Source organism: Poecilia reticulata, chromosome 3 (assembly GCF_904066995.2).
Source record: "Poecilia reticulata chromosome 3, P_reticulata-male-v2, whole genome shotgun sequence".
Taxonomy (NCBI): Eukaryota; Metazoa; Chordata; class Actinopteri; order Cyprinodontiformes; family Poeciliidae; genus Poecilia; species Poecilia reticulata.
The window spans coordinates 22,950,492-22,968,975 of NC_088832.1; the positions used below are offsets into that span (position 1 = coordinate 22,950,492).

The 18,484-nt window shown below is 39.0% G+C and overlaps 1 long non-coding RNA gene across 1 annotated transcript; it reads left to right on the forward strand.

Moving 5' to 3' along the window:
* Positions 1–1,747: 1,747 nt before the first annotated feature.
* Positions 1,748–17,575, forward strand: LOC108166177 (uncharacterized). Its single transcript, XR_001776446.2, has 3 exons — positions 1,748–1,835; positions 2,411–2,532; positions 14,897–17,575. It is a non-coding gene; the product is annotated as an uncharacterized LOC108166177 (long non-coding RNA).
* The last annotated feature ends 909 nt before the right edge of the window (positions 17,576–18,484 follow it).

Here is an 18,484-nt window from a genome sequence, read left to right on the forward strand (position 1 = left end):
TGACGGGGGCTTGCAGCTTTTTCAGCGCCTCCTTAACCATGCAGCCCATCAGGCTCTGGAGACCAGAACGTTGAACCGGTGACCTGCACACCGGCTGCAGACACGGTGACGGTTGCCCTTCCAAAGACTGCCACTGTGGCTGCTCAGAAAGTATTTGCTTGTATTACATGAGCAGCAGGCAGTTGTTAGCACATACCATGCTAAGCTTTTTAACTTAACTTTTTTTCAGTACCACAATAGCTTTTCGCTGAGTTGGAAAATCACAGGAGACAGGCTTAAAGCTGGCCCTTTGTTGTTGTCAGGCTGTCCTCCGGCCCCCGAAACAGTCGCAAACACTCGTGTCCTCCCTCGCGGCATCTATCTGGTGTCAGTAGTCAGACAAAGCCCTGGTCACTGGCTGCCATATGCTGCCCTGCTGCACATAAAGAGCAGCACTCTTTGAACTTCTGAGGGGGAAATCGAAACTTCTTCATGGTCAAATATATAGAGAAGTGCTCATTCACTCAATGGAGCTTGCCTCTAATTTTCATCTGCTGCTAATATTTAGCAAGAGCCGAGCTTTTCCCAATGTCCAGGCTTTATTTAAGTTGTAGGACATGGAACAAAAACAAAACTAAAACATGGGTAATACTTCAAATAAATCAGACATGTTTAAAAGTTTTAATATTTATTTTGCGTGATAGTCTGATCTCTCCTCTTGCACTTTTCATTGTGGTGAAGTGTAGGCAGGACCGTAGCTAATCCAGAGAACAGCCTGTTTAAGTGTGTCACTGCTATAATCTGATTAATCTGTCCATTCATGCACCCCTCTCCACTCTCCTCTCCTGTTGCAGATCTTTTAGAAAATCTAAGTGTGTGTATATGTGTGTGTTTGCTGGTGCAATCTGAAATCCCATGTGTAAAAATCCACGTTAATGCCTGCTGGTGTGTTTGACAGGTGACCAGACAAAAGGACAGTCACTGGCCAAGTGGGAACTTTTTTCCTACTCCCTTGTTACACTTCCAAACAATCTCTTTGTGTCTCTCCCTCACACACAAGCATGCAAAAATACCATGATAAAAGTTTTGTTGAAACTGGGTTATGGTTCTGTAATGACAGAAGAAGATTTCTGTGTCACATACTGTCAAGCAGTATCTGTAGTGACCATGAACCCCAGTTAAATCTGACCTTTCACACACATTTAACGGATTGCTTCTAGCATCTTAAAAACACATTTTTGCAAGATTATTATTAGTCAAAACAACCTGCAATACCAAGTGACCAGCATCTGTAAAATATATTAAAAGAAGTCAAAATGCATTTCAAAATACAAATTCTTGAATGGGTGATCTTTAACAGGTTATTTTAGGCCTACATGCCATTGAAAGCATGTTTATTACATTTTTTTCACAAAATAATTCCTATATAATGATATTTTGGTCTGCTCCGTTTTGCCTATTTTGAGCTCCTTTCAGAATGAGTTGTCACTTTAAATCCAAATAAGCGGCTGCTGGCCACGTCCCCCAACTCACTGTTTACACTCACGTACAAAAATTGCTTCAAACAAATGCTCAATTATGCAGCCGTACATGTCCAGCAATTGGTTTCTAAATGGTAAGTCAACAACAAAACGCTTGTCTTTTCCATCAGCCACTGTACAGCGAATACAGCGGTAAAACCAGCCGACCAAACGCTCTGGAGCTCAGCTTGGCTAGGGTTGCTTGGTGATGGGCTGGGTTTCGCTGGGGTTGCTAGGTAACGGCGCAGTGACCGTTGAAAGTGACTTAACCCTCAGAAGCCTTTTGAAATGTCTTATTTCTTACACAAAATAGTGACTTACTTCCAAATATACGAGGTTTGTATGTGATCTTCAATGTGCACCGCAGACTACCTGAAAATGTTCCGCATGCGCAGTAGAGGGCGGAATAACGTCGACAATGTTCTCAGCGTATTAATATCTATGGTTCCGCCACTACAATTTAGCTAACTTAATATTGCCTGTGTTTTATTTAGGTCATTCTTGTTTAACTTAGTGTTGATATGTGTGTGATAGGCGCGCGTATCGGACATTTATAGAAATACGGAACAAATCGTATCAGTTCACGCAACATTTAACAGCCAAATACGATTCCATATCTTAGGGAACGGGTGACAATCCCATGCCCTCATGCTAACATTAGCCTTGTATCTACAATACAAGGCATTTTACATGACTTTATATGTATTAGCTATGTTTATCATACTGAATGGATTAAGTCAACATGCTGGTGCCAGATATGTTACCTACAGCATTTAAGCTAACCTCAGCATTTTGGATTATTTTAATTTATACACTAATATTAGAAAACTGAATGATGTCAGTAGCACGTGCGATGTCACCAGCATGATAGATCCACTTAAATAATTTTGAATCATGGTGTCTATCTCCAGCAGTCATTTGCCCATCCCGGACAGGTTGCCAGTCCATCACAGGACAACATAGAACAAACAAGCATCCATGTACACGTTCACTGGACTATAGGAGGAGGCCAGCGAACCTGGAGAGAACCCAGGTACCCAACTCTACAAAACAGACCACATCAAATATGTGGAAATGTTGAAGTAACAAGTCAAGCTAGGACGTTAAAGATGGGCAGAAATTGGTTTCCAAGTTGACAAATGGAACCCAATATATCAGAAAATAAGATACAGATTATACAAGATGCTAAAGTCGCTGTTTTGGAGCAGCCGTCATAAAGCTGTGGTCTCAGATCAGCAGAAAACGTGTAGAAAGAGCTGACAAAATGTGCCAATTACACGAGTTCTGTCAGGAGGAACAGGCTAAAATTAGAGCACACTATTATGAGAAGCTTGAGGAAGCATATCCTAAATGTGTGACTCAAGCCATAAAGACTAAAAGGAAACAATAAAGGTTTTGTTTTGGTGAGCCCACCTGAACTAAAACAGAAATGGTTCAGTCTGATTTAATGTCAGACGGAGAAGAAAGCAAACTTTGTTTTCATGAACATAACTGGTATCACCAGCTTTCAGTCTAAATATGTTTGATTTAGCATATCTTTCGTGCAAAACATCACATCCCTTCATCTCCCTGACAAAGACAGTTGTTCATTCTGTGGTTTGACAATGAAACATCTTCTGCCTTAAAGGTGCTCATAAAAGTTTTGCTGTAGAAAAACGTGTCTTGCCACAGACGGCTTGTCTCCCCATGACTGCCTCAGTCCAGAGCTCAGTGGAGGGTCACAGGCCTCCATGTTATACATAAATTAACAGTCATATCGCATTCAGGTACGATAAAATAGTTGGAAAAAAAAAAGCCTTATCCACAGTAGGAGCAAAATAATCGGAGAAATTAAGATTTTTTCAATTATTATTTGTATTCTATCATTTTTCTAGTCCAGGTCACAACTTGCATGTAATCTGATCTTGAATATCTCAATGCATCTTACCCAGGAATCACTGCTGTCTTCCAGATCAGGGGTGTCCAAACTTTTTGTCCTGGGGACCAAAACTTTAAAGCTACTGTCAGGCCAGAAAATGTATTAAATTAAAAATGAAAAAATGTCTTTATTGTGATTTCCAATTTTATTTATTTTTTGCTCAAAAAATAAATAAGCAAAATTTTAAAATAAAATGTTTATCATTAAAGATTCAAAACACAATCTGCTGCTTTCATAAAGCATAACAACTTTTCCTGTGAGTTTTATCAGTACATAATTGATTGAAACCTCATTATTATATCTAATGTGCCAAATTATTAATGAGTCATATCAAAACAAGGCGGCTAATGTTAGCATTTGAAGCGGTGGAGAAAGTACTCAAAAAATTTACTTAAGTAAAATTACAAATACACAGAGAAAGATTTTCACCAACTCAGCATGAGACTGTCGTCTTTCAGCTCCCGTTCCAGTGTACTCACCCGTTTCTTAAGGGCTAAAACATCTGCTTCAGATTTCTTGGTCATTTCCAGGCTTGCCTCTTTGACTTGGTCCAGCTCGCTCTGGGGACATGTCTCCGTCTCTGTGGAGGCGTTTTGCAGGAATGACAGTTGGTGACTTAGAGCCTCATTCTCAGCTTCCAGACTTGCATAAAGTGTCTGGTTCATCTTCAGCACTTCTGCATGAGCTTCTTCGTCGTCCCTTAGCTTCTTCTTTAACGACTCGGCTTGTTGTACCAGGACCTTGACAGAAGTTTGATAATTGCTGTTAAGTTTCTGGGAGGACTCTTTTATCTTCTTCAGCTCTTCCTGTAGATGCCTCTCCTTCTCTGCAGTCGTCTTTCTCAGCAGTGCCATTTCCTTCTTCAGCTCTGTACACTGAGCTGTGTTTTCGCCTCTTATGAACTTTAGAAACGTCTTGTTCGTATTTGTTTGAGAGTTAGATGATCTTTCCATTTCCAGCTCTTCCTGCAAAGTTGCCACCTGTTCTGACAGATTGATAATATCGTTTTGAAGCTTAGCCATAACTTCTTGATATAGGGTTGTACTTTCCTGGATCTCTTTCTGTAAAAGTGCCTCTTTTTCTTGAGAAGATCTGAGCTGATTTTGGAGGGCTTTATTTTCCAAGAGGAGCTCAGAGGATAGGATGTCCTCACTGACATTCAATCCTTTTTTTTGCCTCACTGCATACGCCAACGTCGTTTTCGTTAAACTTGCGTTCTTCAAGCTTGAGTTTCAGTTCTTCTTCCAAGCCATTTGCTCTTTGGTGTTCCTCGTGGAATCTCACTCGTTCTAATATGCAAAAAAGAAAACCATATAAACATATTTTATAAAATGCATAAATATATGCAAATGCAAATATATGTCAGTTATTACATCACTCTCTCTGTAATGAAATAATATCATTCTCTTTTGTTATGACATCACAAAACAGTCTCTAAGTATTTGAATGTTCCCAAGATCTTTCATTTGAGCACTGAAGAAAGACTAGCAACTTGTTCAAAAACTTGCACGATGGAGGATCCAGAGTTTATTGAGGAACTTGAGGAATTTTATCTCAGGATACAAAGAAGGAGGTTAGAAAGTTTGAATACAGAGGAATTACGGGATGAAATAGCAAAACTGATGAGGAAAATTAACAGATATTACGATTTGGACGAGTCTGAATAAGAACTAGAGGAAGCTATAATGAAGCATCTGTACCCAGAAGTGAGGCAGCAGCAGCGTCCACCATGGAGCATGTGGACTTTTATGACTGATTGTTGATGGTCATTCATGAGCGGCTTGAGTTTTGGGACAGCTGCAGGCATTGTACTGACTGTGTGTTAAAAACTCCTGTCCTAAAGACTCTTCTGAATCTGGATGGTGCTTGAGGGAGGGGTTCCCGTCAACCTGATCTTCAGTTGCAGAACCTTTCTCTTGGGACGTGGAATGTCTCCTCTCTGGGAGAGATTGGGAGAGGAGTTCCTGCCTCAAGTGGAGGAAGTTTAAGTATCTGGGGATCTTGTTCACAAATGAGGGAAAAAGGGAGCAGGAGATCGACAGGCGGATTGGGGCAGCTTCTGCTGTGAAGCAGGCACTGTACCGGTCCGTCATGGTGAGAGAGCCGAGTCAAAAAGCAAAGCTCTCGATTTACCAGTCATTCTACGTTCCCACCTCATCTGTGATCATGAGCTTCGGGTCATAACCAAAAGAATGAGATCACGGATACAAGCGGCCGAAATGAGTTTCCTCCGCAGGGTGGCTGGGCTCTCCCTTAGAGATAGGGTGAAAAGCTCAGTCATCCGGGAGGGACTCGGAGTAGAGCCGCTGCTCCTCCATGTCGAGAGGAGCCAGTTGAGGTGGCTCGGGCATCTGGTAAGGATGCCTCCTGGACGCCTCCCTGGTGAGGTGTTCCGGGCACGTTCCACCGGGAGGAGGCCTCGGGGAAGACCCAGGACACGCTGGAGGGATGATGTCTCTTAGCTGGCTTGGGAACACCTTGGGGTTCGCCCGGAGGAGCTGGAAGAAGTGGCTGGGGAAAGGGAAATCTGGGCCTCTGAAGCTGCTGCCCCCGTGACCCAGAAACAGCGGAGGAAAATGGACGGATGGACAAAGGTTTTTGTTATCATGCAGTTTCTAAGGGCTCGGCATGTAAGAGGATGAGGAGGTTCTACAAACAACTCTACAGATGATTTTTCACTTTCACTTGTTTTGCATGACCTGTAGAGGGTCAACGGTCAAATTTTATTCACCAGTTAGTTGTTTACTATGTTTAATTGCCTGAAATTGATTCACTTACCTGGGGATTATATTGTTTCTTCGGTGGAACCTTCTTTCCTGCAATGTAGAGAGCGTATGTTTTCTACGCTCCTTCACCCTGATATGTACCTTCCTTGAGGGGGCGGATATATGTTTTCGCATCCACCTGAATAATACGTAGTTGCGCCCCTGGCTGGAGATAGGCACCAGCAAGGAGTACAGAAAATGGATAGAACCATTTCACACTGGTTCTGGGTCAATAGGTCACATGACCTGGAAGCTATTAAAGAAAAACATTCAATTTTGACAAAAAAAAGAAATTGTCAAAAAAAATGTAACCAACTTAAAATGGAAAACAAATGACTGTGTCTCATCTATACTGTCTAGTAGAATTATTTCACACTGATTCTGGGTCAACAGGTCACATGACCTGGAAGCTATTAAAGAAAAACACTCAATTTTGACCAAAAAAAATCCTAAAAACAAAACGAAAAATGATTTAAAATGGAAAACAAATGACTGTGCCTCATCTCTGATTTGTAGAATTATTTCAAAGTGATTCTTAGTAAATAGGTCAGATGACGTTGAATCTATTGAAGAAAACATTATATTATTTAATATTAAAATTATTTAAAATATTCTATGGAGGATATAGTGTCTCATGTAAAAGCATGAATTAGCACTGACAATTTGTTAGTTGGTCACAATTTAAGGCATTTATTAGCATTTGTTTGACAGAAGTGTTCGTTTCGGTAATTTGTTGATAGTCCCCAAGTGAACCTTCGAGCGCTCGGGCCGGGAGAGGTGGAGAACAACTGGCCGAAAATAGCGTTCATAAATCGGATCAACCTTGAGCTAAATGCCGCTTACTCTGAGGAGCTCAAATATCGAATATCCAACTTGAAACTAACTTCACTGCGGTACAGACACTAAGTCACGTTATTGCTTGGATTTTACGGCGCCACCTTAGGTCCCTGAACTTCACATTTTAACGGAAAAAAAGCTCAATGCGACTTGGATGTAACGAGTAACGCGACAGTTTTTTAGAAATGTAGAGAAGTAGAAAGTACAGATACTTACTGTAAAATGTAGTGGAGTAAAAGTAGAAAGTATCCATTATTAAATCTACTTAAGTAATAAGTAAAGTACAGATACACTAAATTGTACTTCAGTACAGTAACGAAGTACTTGTACTTCCTTATTTCCCACTACTGAGCATTTGTCACAAAAGAAAACTGCTGCATCTTAACATTACGAGCCTAATGTGACTTTGTTATAAATGTCAGATGTATAATTTATACATATTTTAGATTGTTAGATCATTATATTATATTTTTAACTATGTTGGAGCAGCACATTAAAAAAATAAAAGTTTTGTTGGAAAAATGAGAGTTCTGTAGCATCTGAATGTCATTGTATTTATGAATTTAGGGTTTATATTATATAAAATGAACGTGCCACACTTTATCAACTTTAATGAAGCATCAGGCTGTGACTTGGCTTATGCTTATTCCTAAATTACTTGTATGATGAGGGAAATGGGGTGTTGGTTCTAAAAACCAACTCCCCATTGGTTGTTAAAGGAGTGTTGTTAACATGTTTTTAATGGTTAACATGGAGTACCATGTTTTTAATGATACTCCATTAAAAACATGTTTTTACATTTGAATCTGGAAGTTGAATGCCGTCCAAGATCAAATAAAATTTTGTAGGCCATCCCAGTTGGAGGTTTTATCACCAGAATAATGATCACGAAAGTTAGACTTTCAGAATAAAGAACCTTCACAGTTTGACTTTTAACAGAGACTGCAGTCATCAACGTCTACAACAACCCTGAAGAGTTTCTAACTAAAATGAGCGACAACAACAGTTAATTTCCTTTTGGGATCAATAAAATATTTGTGAATTTGAATTGAATTTTGATATTATTACAACAATATCTTCACTGCAATAGAATAGAATAGAAAATACTTTATTGATCCCCAAGGGGAAATTGCTTTTGTTGGCAATCTACTCCATCTAAGTTGTTAAATATTAATAATACAAATATCACCATAAGAGATCAAGTTTATAAAATATACATATACCTTAAAGTGATGTAAGTAATTCAATATGGCTGAGCAGAAATAAATAAATAACAAGCATGCGCAGCATGGAAATATGTTAATCTAAAAATAATCTATGAATGAGTACAGAGAAAATTAGATTTAAGTTACTCAATGAGATATTACCCAATATCCAAATAGTTCAGCCAACATCTGAAATCTGTTTAACTATTAGGAAAACATGTTCGTTTTAGTTTATCTGCTCTGTCATCACCAAAATACAATGAATGTTTCTTCATTTATCTTTAAGATATGAATTACAGAATCACTGTAGGAACAAAAACAAACCAATTCAATTCAATCAACTATGAACACAGAACAACTGCATTGATGAGATTTATGAGTTTTTTAATGAAGTGCTTCAGCCTCATCCATCCATCCATCCATCCATCCATCCATCCATCCATCCATCCATCCATCCATTTTCTAACCCTTGTCCCTCAGTGGGATCAGCAGGGGTTGCTGGTGCCCATCTCCAGCTAATGTTCTGGGCGAGAACCGGGGTACACCCTGGACAGGTCGCCAGTCCATCGCACTCAAAAGTTTGTTTCCATTATAAATATGTTTGGTAATATTCTGTAAATGCAATACAATGTTTCCCTTAAATAAAATGCAATTGAAATCACAATTAAAATCAGATGTGAATAAGTTTGTTAATGCGATAAGTTATTAACATGATCCTCCAAACTGCTTCCTGTCATTTTCTTCTTCGTGGTTTGTGACAGTGGCAACATCCGGTTGTCGATCATGTGATGTGAAAAAAAGTGTTTCCATTGCATTGCAAAACTGTATGTGGAAATTTTCAAAATTGGCGTGTTTCCATTAAGCAAATTCATTTTCGTAACTATGTAGTCAATGTAAATGTATCTAGTGACTTCATACTTCTCACCACTCGTCTATTATTAGCATTTCAATTTGCTATCGGAACAAATCCCTACACACGTTCAGCATCCCTGACTAGAGATTTTCTAGGCTAAATCTTGTGGGAAAACAGAGGTTTCTCTCTCAGCCATCCTCCATTGTTGAGTCTGAACAAACGAAGTGACCACAGCAGTCCAAGTCACACAATGACAGACAGCTTATTCAGCTACTTCATCTGTCGCTGCTCCCCAGGGACGAGGCTCTGATCTTTTCCCAGAGCTCCATCTCCTTCACGATTGTCTCTCTGTTAATATTCACACAATATAATATTCCACTCCCACTTCTCTTACAGTCAGGCGTTTTCTTTTTAAATTACAGGTCGGGGTGTGGTTAATTAGCAATTAGAGCCTTCCTCGTTCCTCTGCTGCCTTTGGGAGAATTGTTTTTGTTTATGTTTTGGTTTTTTGTCTCCTCTCCCTTGGGGGCTAAAGCGCTTTGCAAAGGACACAGTCATTCCTTCAGAGACACCAGCTCCCATCAGCACCTTCTGGTCATTACTGGTGCATCGTGGGAACAGCTTGGGGAGGACAATGATTGGCTAGAACAATGAAGCTTGGGGGGCAACACAAAGGACACGCCCACTGCATGATGGGAAAGAGCAGCGGAGGAAGCAGATGTTGCTGCCGAGGACACAGAGGAGGGGACAGAGAGATAGAGGGACGGCAGATGTCTCTCTATCTCTCCCTGATGAGTTTGAATTGTATTCAGCTCCGCTCTTTAGCAGCAGGTGAGCAGAGACAGAAGCCTTACCTGCCTTTCACTGGTCCACAGCACAGCAGGCTACTGGTCAGTCGCTTTCTTTTTGCTGCTTGGGGATCAAATTTCTTTTTAACGGTCCAATCTCCAGAGGTCTCTTTCACAGGTCCTGTCAGACATCAAGCTTGTGACAAATAAAATAGGCTTAACTGATAAATTATTAAACAAGAAAAGGCTGGGATACATGAGGATAGAGACAAAAGGGATATTCGTCTGTACCCTTAAAAGATAGTTGAAATCAGATATTTGCAGCGAATGAAAAGGCAAAGACTCATTATTTTAGGGTGCATTCACAGCAGTCCTGTTTAATCCGCTTTAATTGAACTCTAGTTCGTTTACCTACAAAGTCCGGTTCGTTTGTGGAGGTGTGAATGCTCAGCCGAACTTTAATGCAGACCAAACAAGCGAACTCTGATCTGCCTGAAAACTTCGGTCTCTGTTCGGCTGAAGTGAACTCTTATGCGGTTTGAATGCAGTGTGAATGCAACCGGACTGGAGACCGCTCCAAAAGCAGGAAGCTACCTGGAGTGCAGGGCATTCTGGAAAATATATTACTCTTTGCTCTTTGGGTTAGCGGAGATGCCATGGCAACGATTCTACATAAAGCCAACACAGAGAGCGAGGAAAAGCAGAATATAAGTGGTTTACTGTTGTTTTTCACCTGTTTACCAGTCCCACTACAGCTGCTGTAACTTTTAAACCTTCAATAAAGAACAAACTGGACTAATTTCCTCCTTTGTAGAACGTGGCGATAGTCCTAATTATCATCAAATAAAGTAAAATATTTCATAAAGTATAGGAGGTTTGTAACATTTTAATTAGTTTTAACAGCGGCAATTGTGTAATACTAAATTATTGACCAATATAAGAGAGAAATTTGCTTAGTTCTCTCTTGCATCTTGACAGAAACCAAACTGTTTGTAGATTTATATCTAGGGAGAATACATATTTTACGTATCAAAACATCAGCAATTTTCTCAGCTTTAATTTAAGCCATATTTATAGAAATCAGGTAACAAATGAGGACACTACCATTATTTTGTGACAGATTCCTGCTTATCCCGCATTGGAACAGCCTGGTTTAGTGGACAGACTCACCGTGCGGTAACGGCTCCTCCAGGACAGTCTCTAGCGTTAGCGGCTAACATGCGAAGTCCAAACCAGTAAATCAATGAAGAAATCCTACAACCGCTAAAATATGACACTGCTCCATTTTTGTTTACATTTTGTGAAGAAGGAAATTGCGCTCTCTGTCTTCTTCAGAGGTTTTGTGTTGATTCCTTCAGTAGTTCTTGGTACAGCGCCCCCACAGGCGACGGAGGGAACAGGTTTATCAGTTTGTTTGAGTCGTTTAACATATAGCGGTGTGAATGGGAACCACAGCAGCTGAAAATGTTATAAATGTGGAGTTTTGGCCCCCAATCAAACAGAATCTACTGGACTATCAGGTATGAAAACACCCTGAAGCCGTTTTCGCACTGCAAGGAATGGAAAGGAACGGCACGCTTCGGCCCGGTTCCACCCCTGCAGCCCTGTTGTGTTTCCATATAACTGAGGGCGGGATCGAAGCTGTACCTGACGTCATTATTTTTGAAACTAAACGATGGTTTCGATGTAGTGGCCGAAGCCTTTTCCTCAGATATGCGGCGGAAAACTTTCTCATTCCTCGTTGACCGATCTAGCTCATTCTGTACTCGTTCATCAGCGAGTAAGCGGAGAAAAAAAAAACCTCATCATGGGACCAATAACAGCAGAATACTGAGGGGAATTCATCGCAAATAAAAATATATATATATATATTAAAAAAGAGCACTCTACAAAATACAGTAAGAACAGTTTAGTGAGAGCCAGCTAGCCCCTATCAACGGCTGACTCTAAACCAATCAGCTGCTGATTCTAAGCAGCCCCGCTTGGCCGACCCGATTGGTGGTTCCAAGGAGCCGAGTGGAACCGGGTCGGAAGTTCTAATGCAAACACGGTCGGCCCTACTTTGAACCCGTGCCGTTCCAATCCGTTCCTTGCAGTGCGAAAACGGCTTTAGTGTGACAGTCTGAAGTCAAATCAGACTAAACTTTTCTTGTTTTAGTTCAGTTACAATTATCAAAATTATTCATATTTGCTAAATGCCAGAAGACTTGAGGAGAATCCACATCCACATTATTTACTAACAGTTATTTTTGGCAGCTGTTTACATCATTCCACCCTCATCTGTCAACTGATGCGTGTGATGTCATCAGTTCCGTTGTTGCTAGGATACAGTCACAACAACTCAGTGCATTTATGGTCAAATCTGGCAATACACTGCTAACGTTTCACCAGTTTGTCAGCTGCTCCACCTGAGAAAACAAGACATCATATTCATATTTTAATTTACTTTCCCTTTTCTGATCAGTAAAGTTTTTTTTAATTGAATTTGACATAATTTTTTAAAGAAAAGAAATTCTCAAATTCAAAAGTTTACACACATTTGGTATGTAATGACTAGAACCAATCTGCACATTTTGGACCAAAACACATTCATCTCTGGGACACAGAAACCATCTCCATGGTGAACGTTCTGATGGTTGGACATTCCCATCACGTCTATACTATAATTGTTTGAACAGATGAACATGGCTCCTCCAAGCACTGGTAAATTATTCCCAAAGATGAACTTTTGTGCAGCTCCATGATTCTCTTCCTTCAATTTTGGCTGATTTTTTTTTTTGCTTTCCCATTGTGTCAAAAAAGATAGCAGTTTAATAATTTAATTTAATCATTTAAATTTGTGCACAGTGGCACAGTTGGTAGAGCTGTTGCCTTGCAGCAAGAAGGTTCTGGGTTTGATTCCCGGCCCCGGTCTTTCTGCATGGAGTTTGCATGCTCTCCCTGTGCATTCGTGGGTTTTCTCCGGGTACTCCAGTTTCCTCCCACAGGCCAAAAACATGACTGTCAGGTTAATTGGTCTGTCTAAATTGCCCCTAGGTGTGAGTGTGTGTGATTGATTGTCCTATGTGTCTATGTGTTGCCCTGCAACAGACTGGCGACCTGTCCAGGGTGACTCCGCCTCTCGCCCGGAATGTTAGCTGGAGATGGGCACCAGCAACCCTCCCGACCCCACTGAGGGACACGGCTGTAAGAAAATGGATGGATGGATGGAATTTAAATTTGTACTTAGATGTGGCCTTAAAATCAATTCACAGGTGTGGCTCCAATTAACTCAACTCTGTTAGTCAACCAATCAGACGTCATACAAATTAAAAGACAGTTATCCCTGATACTGACCAAATGTATATAAGCTTTTTAATTTGAGGAAAGTTACAAAAAAAAAAAAACCTCAAAAATTTAAAATGTTCCAGCTAATTTTTCTGGCATTTAGCAAATAGAAATAATTTAGGTAATTCTAAGAAACATAAAACATGAATTGATTGATCAGATTTAACTTCAGACTTGAGAAAAAAAGAGTGCTGTCTTTTTATCCAGTGTAGGTCACAGCCTGTAGCGTCCCAGTTGAAAAGATGGTCTCTCTAACTGATGGTTCACATTTCTTTATTCAGCAGCCTTTGTTCATGAACACACTGTGAGAGCTACAAACATACAAATAAAATACCATTAGTAACTCTTAGTGGTTCTAACCTTTTACCTTAACCTATAAACCTTACTTTATGTAATATCATTAAATTTACAATACATGTATTTAATTAACTATAACATTTCTATATTACAAATGAACTAAAACGTATTCCAACTGTTCCGACAGTTAATCAAATATTAACACCATTTTATGTCAAAACATAAACTTCACGCTCAATAAATACAATTCACTCATCAAAACACCCACCTTGTTCCCTCATCAACCAAGCGCTAGCTAATTCATTGTCTGGACCTTAATTGGACTATTCCTTAGTTATCTCCCCTCAACCGTGACTCGTATGCTCGCTCACTCTCTGCACTATGTCCAAAACAGCCAACCGTCAGTTACCGTCAGAAGTTTGTGTAGATCATCCAGCAACCTTGTCCCCCCAAAAACCCCCTCAAATCTAAACATTGGTCAAAAGGCAACCAACAACTCCCGGCCAAATGAGGAAACAACAACACCAAAACAAAAAAAACAAAAAACAAAAAATAAAGAAAAAGAAAAAAAAAAAATATATATATATATATATATATATATATATATATATATATATATCAATAAAGTCATTTACACAGCCTACAGGTCTGCATTATTTACAGTGGTCTCTGCTACACCTACCCTAACGTGCTTAGAGCTGCAAATGTCACAAAAAATTTAGAAAAAAGACAACTTAAAAATTTAGATAAATATATAGTCTTGGGAATTGTCGTCGTTTCTTAAGATTCAACATTTCATCTCTATTTTTTATTTTTTTTAAATAAAGATGAAATATAAAATTGAGCGAAAAGAAGATAGATCCTTTTGTCCATGAGATGTGATAAAGGTAAAAATCAGTACGAGGCAAATGTTTTTGCTTTTTTGATGTTTTTGTATTTCTATTTAATTTTATTTCTGGTTGTACTTTGTATTGCCATGTTTTGTAGGTTTATGTTGATGTGTTTTGTGAAAGTTTACATCTTTGATGGACATGACTGAGCCTAAAACAACATTGGTGAAAAACCAAATGATTTTGTTTTGCTCACTTGTTCCATCTTTTTCTCCTTTTTGAAGTTTTATTTCATAAATCACAGAGACTAGAACACAATCTGTAAATGTATTTATTTTCAAAGCAGCACAGTTCGAGTGATTTCTGCCTGTGACTCTGTTGCCTCGCCTGTCTGTCTTTAAGCGCCGCTCTCTCTCCTGCTGTTAGTTCATGGGAATCGTTCTTCTCATCAATGTGGCCATTCATGATCACCCAGACAAATTAGACAGCAAATTCCCACAATAATACTTGCCAATTCAACCTATGAAGACAAAGGAGAAAACAGCTGATGGGAACAAATCTTCCTGTGTTTGCTCAGAGTGCCACGAGGGAGCAGTCATCACTGGATGGAAAGAGGCGATTGAGACATCACAGGGACGGCAGATTTGATGGACAAAAATTCGGGTTGCCAGGTCTGATCCGCTGAGACGAGAGGAGTGGTCGAGATCAAGCAAAGTGTGCTCTGGGATATGTGTGTGATTAAGGGCTGGGTGTGTGTGAGCACTGGCTTTTGTCTTGGTGTGTGTGGTGTGTATGTGTGGGAATGGACCCTGGTCTGACTTGTTGATTAATGGCCAGTGTGTGTATGTGTGAAAACGCTCCTGGTCCTGTTTCCATGCTAATGAGCAGCGGCAGATGGGAGAGAGGAGTTTTGGAGCAACAATGAACAAACACACCAGCAGACGTACAATTAAATTAGGAAGAAGAAAAAAAAAAACACAACAAACAGAAGCTCCAGTATGGTGAGCTTCCTTTCAGACAATATACTCCGATATTATGTTCTTTCTTCCTGTCTGTGGCAGCATGTAAACATCGTACTATTTCACATAAACTATGGTGATGACTAGCTGGTCATCAGTGCTACATGGGGAAAACGCTTTAAATTAACATATACAGTTAAAAACTATAAAAAAATAAAACATTTTCTCACTGCCTGAAGCTAAATCAGACTAAACTATTGCTGTTTTAAGTCAAATAGGATTATTTTTGCTAAATAGCATGATAAGTAATGGGGGAAAAATGCTTATTTTTTTATTTCAGTGTTTTGTACACATTTCTATTTGGTAAATGTAACTTTTATTTTGTTTGACTTCAGATGTTTTGGTTTTCTCATGTTTCATGTTTATTGAAATTCTGTCCTATTCCTCCTGACAGATATGATGAAACTGAATCAGGTTTGCTCACCTTTTCAGTTCTGCTCACAAATTTTCTATTTGGCTTGGTACAGTGACGGCCTCTCCAAAACATACATTTTGTTCCCAATTCATAACTAATTTGGTTGCTGTGTATTTTGAAGATCTTTTTTGTTTATTATCTATGAAGGTGTAACCCGTCTATGTTCGTCTCAAGTCCAACAGGTTGACTTCACGACAAAGACTTTCAGGTTTAGTGTATTTTTTCTAACATAAGAGGAAATCAAGTTGGTGACTAACATCAGTCCAGCAGTTTCTGCCCCTATACATTAAATAAAATATAATAAACAACCATAAACAAACTACAGAGCAATATCTCCCAATGAGCAGTTAGCAGTTGTAAAATTAAACATAGCTATAAAGCATAATAGCACTTAAAAAATATACAAAATGTAGAAAAATTACTCATGGAACATTGTATATTGTTAAATTTGTCTAATAATGTTAAAATATAATACCTGTAAAGAAAACACAGAGCTGATCCTAAGTTACAAACAGCAACAGAAAAAAGGGGAGGAGCCGTCAGTTACCGGTTGCTACGGTAACCACCAACTGCCAAGAGCAACGTAACATAACTTAAAGCGCCAATAAATGTCTGGAGAAACAACTTTATTAAACAAAATACATTAAAGAGGTAAATAAACAAATCCAGACAAACTTCACATCTATAATATTGTTAAAATAAAACCCTGTTATATACGTAGTTACAGGTACAGAAGGTGAGAGCTGCCGTACTCGCATGCCTTGACGAAAAATATGACAAAGTGATTTTACGCTTCAGTTTCACATTTCGTTTAATGTTATTCTTTATTTCATTCACTCAAAAATAAATATGGATAGCTTATGTAACATCTAAAATAAATCTTTTTTGAAAAGTAGGAGAAATAAGTATAAACTTGCAAAACGTGCCAAAATTGTGTTTTTACTCTGGATAAAGACTAAGACGAAGCATTTAATTTATATCTCATTTCATTCTGTGAAACTTGTGACTTTTTTAACTTTTTCTTAGGTAAAGCAAAAACAATAAATCAAGACAAAAACAACAAACAACTTTACAATTCTTTGGTAGAGTTTATGCTGCTCGATTTGAAGTTCAAATGTTTTTAACCGCATCCTGCACACAATAAAGACTGACAGAAATGCTTTCAAAACAATAACAGTGGGTAGAAATATGGAATTTGACTGGTTTTAAGTTGTTTATGATCTAAAACAGATATTGTTTTACACGTATAAACACACATGTATTTTATTCCTTTGTTCCTAATTTTACAAATCACAACCATGAAATATTGTCCCCAATAACAAGTGTTTACTCTTATCTGTAGAGAATATTTAAACTTGGAAGACATAAACATAATGTGTCCATAAACTGTACATACTACAGTTACTTTATGAAGACAGTTTCTGCATACATTTACATAAGAATGCGTCAGGAGCTCAGTGAATTTATGGAGGTCACAATTATACGATGCCATCTGTCAAATATCTGTCCTTCCAGGATTTTCTTTTCTTGCTGCTAAATATTCTGCAGTCAGTTGGTAGCAGCACTGTATCAAAATCACCAACTTTATACAGAGGCGAAGGTTCACATCTCCAAACTTTATGCTGCCTTAGCTCAAACTCATTTGGTGGTTGCCAGGGAAGCAGTAGTTTGGTGGAAGGAAGATCATTTTTGCTTGTTTAACAGGGGTTAGCAAAGGGTGCAGCATACCAAGACGTTTTTGATCATTTCATGGTCCAGTTTGGAGGTGACCCCATGTACTTTGAATAGGACTGCACCAGGCCTAATATCTATAGAGATAAATTGGTGCCATAAAGTTTGTTCAAAAGAGAAAAAAAATATCTGTAATTGAAAAGTTATTCTGAAATCGAAAATAAAGCTTGAGACAGGAAAGAAAAAAGATTTGAAATTGAAGAAAAAATTTTGAAACTGGAAGAAAAATCTGAAACAAAAAAAAATTTGAATCTGAGAAGTAGTTTTTAATTTTTTCAAGTTGCAAATTTTATTTCAGAATCAAAAAATTCAAATCTTTATTTTGAGTTTCAAACTTTTTTCAGTTTCAATTTTCTTTCTTTTGAACAAATTGTATGGCCCCAATTTAGCTCCACAGAAAGCGAGGTCCTCCCAGACATGGATGAGCGTCTGGTGTTGAGGAACTTGACTGATCTCTGACCTCAACAGAATGTCTTTGGGATAAATTGGAGCAATGATTGGGATTTAGGTCATCTTGTCCAACATCAGTGTTTGACCTCACGACTCTCTCCTGAAAGAACAGTTTATGGAGCAGAACCATTCTCTCAGACCAAACTAAGACTTTTGTTCCTGACCCCTAAAAACAACAACAAGACGAAGTAAAGTTTCCTGTCAGACCTCCCAATCAGTCTAAATTTAGATTTAGACCTGAAGACTTTTGTAAAATCAGCAGCTTAAGGGAAATGTGGGCACAGTTGACAGTTTGTCATCTTTACAAATAAGGTAAATACTACTTCCTGTCCTGGTACAGTGGATTTATGTCGCAGCGAGATGATGCCTGTCAAAGCTGATCGATAATGCACTGTGTCATTTCCAGCGCTGCATGGTGGTCCGGCCTTTAAGACAAATATAAACACTTCCCCCCCTGCAAGTCCAGATAACAGGGCCACTGATTAGCTACAGGCATGTGTGTGTGTGTGTGCGTGCGTGCGTGTGTGTGTGTGTGTAGGGTTCTCCTCTG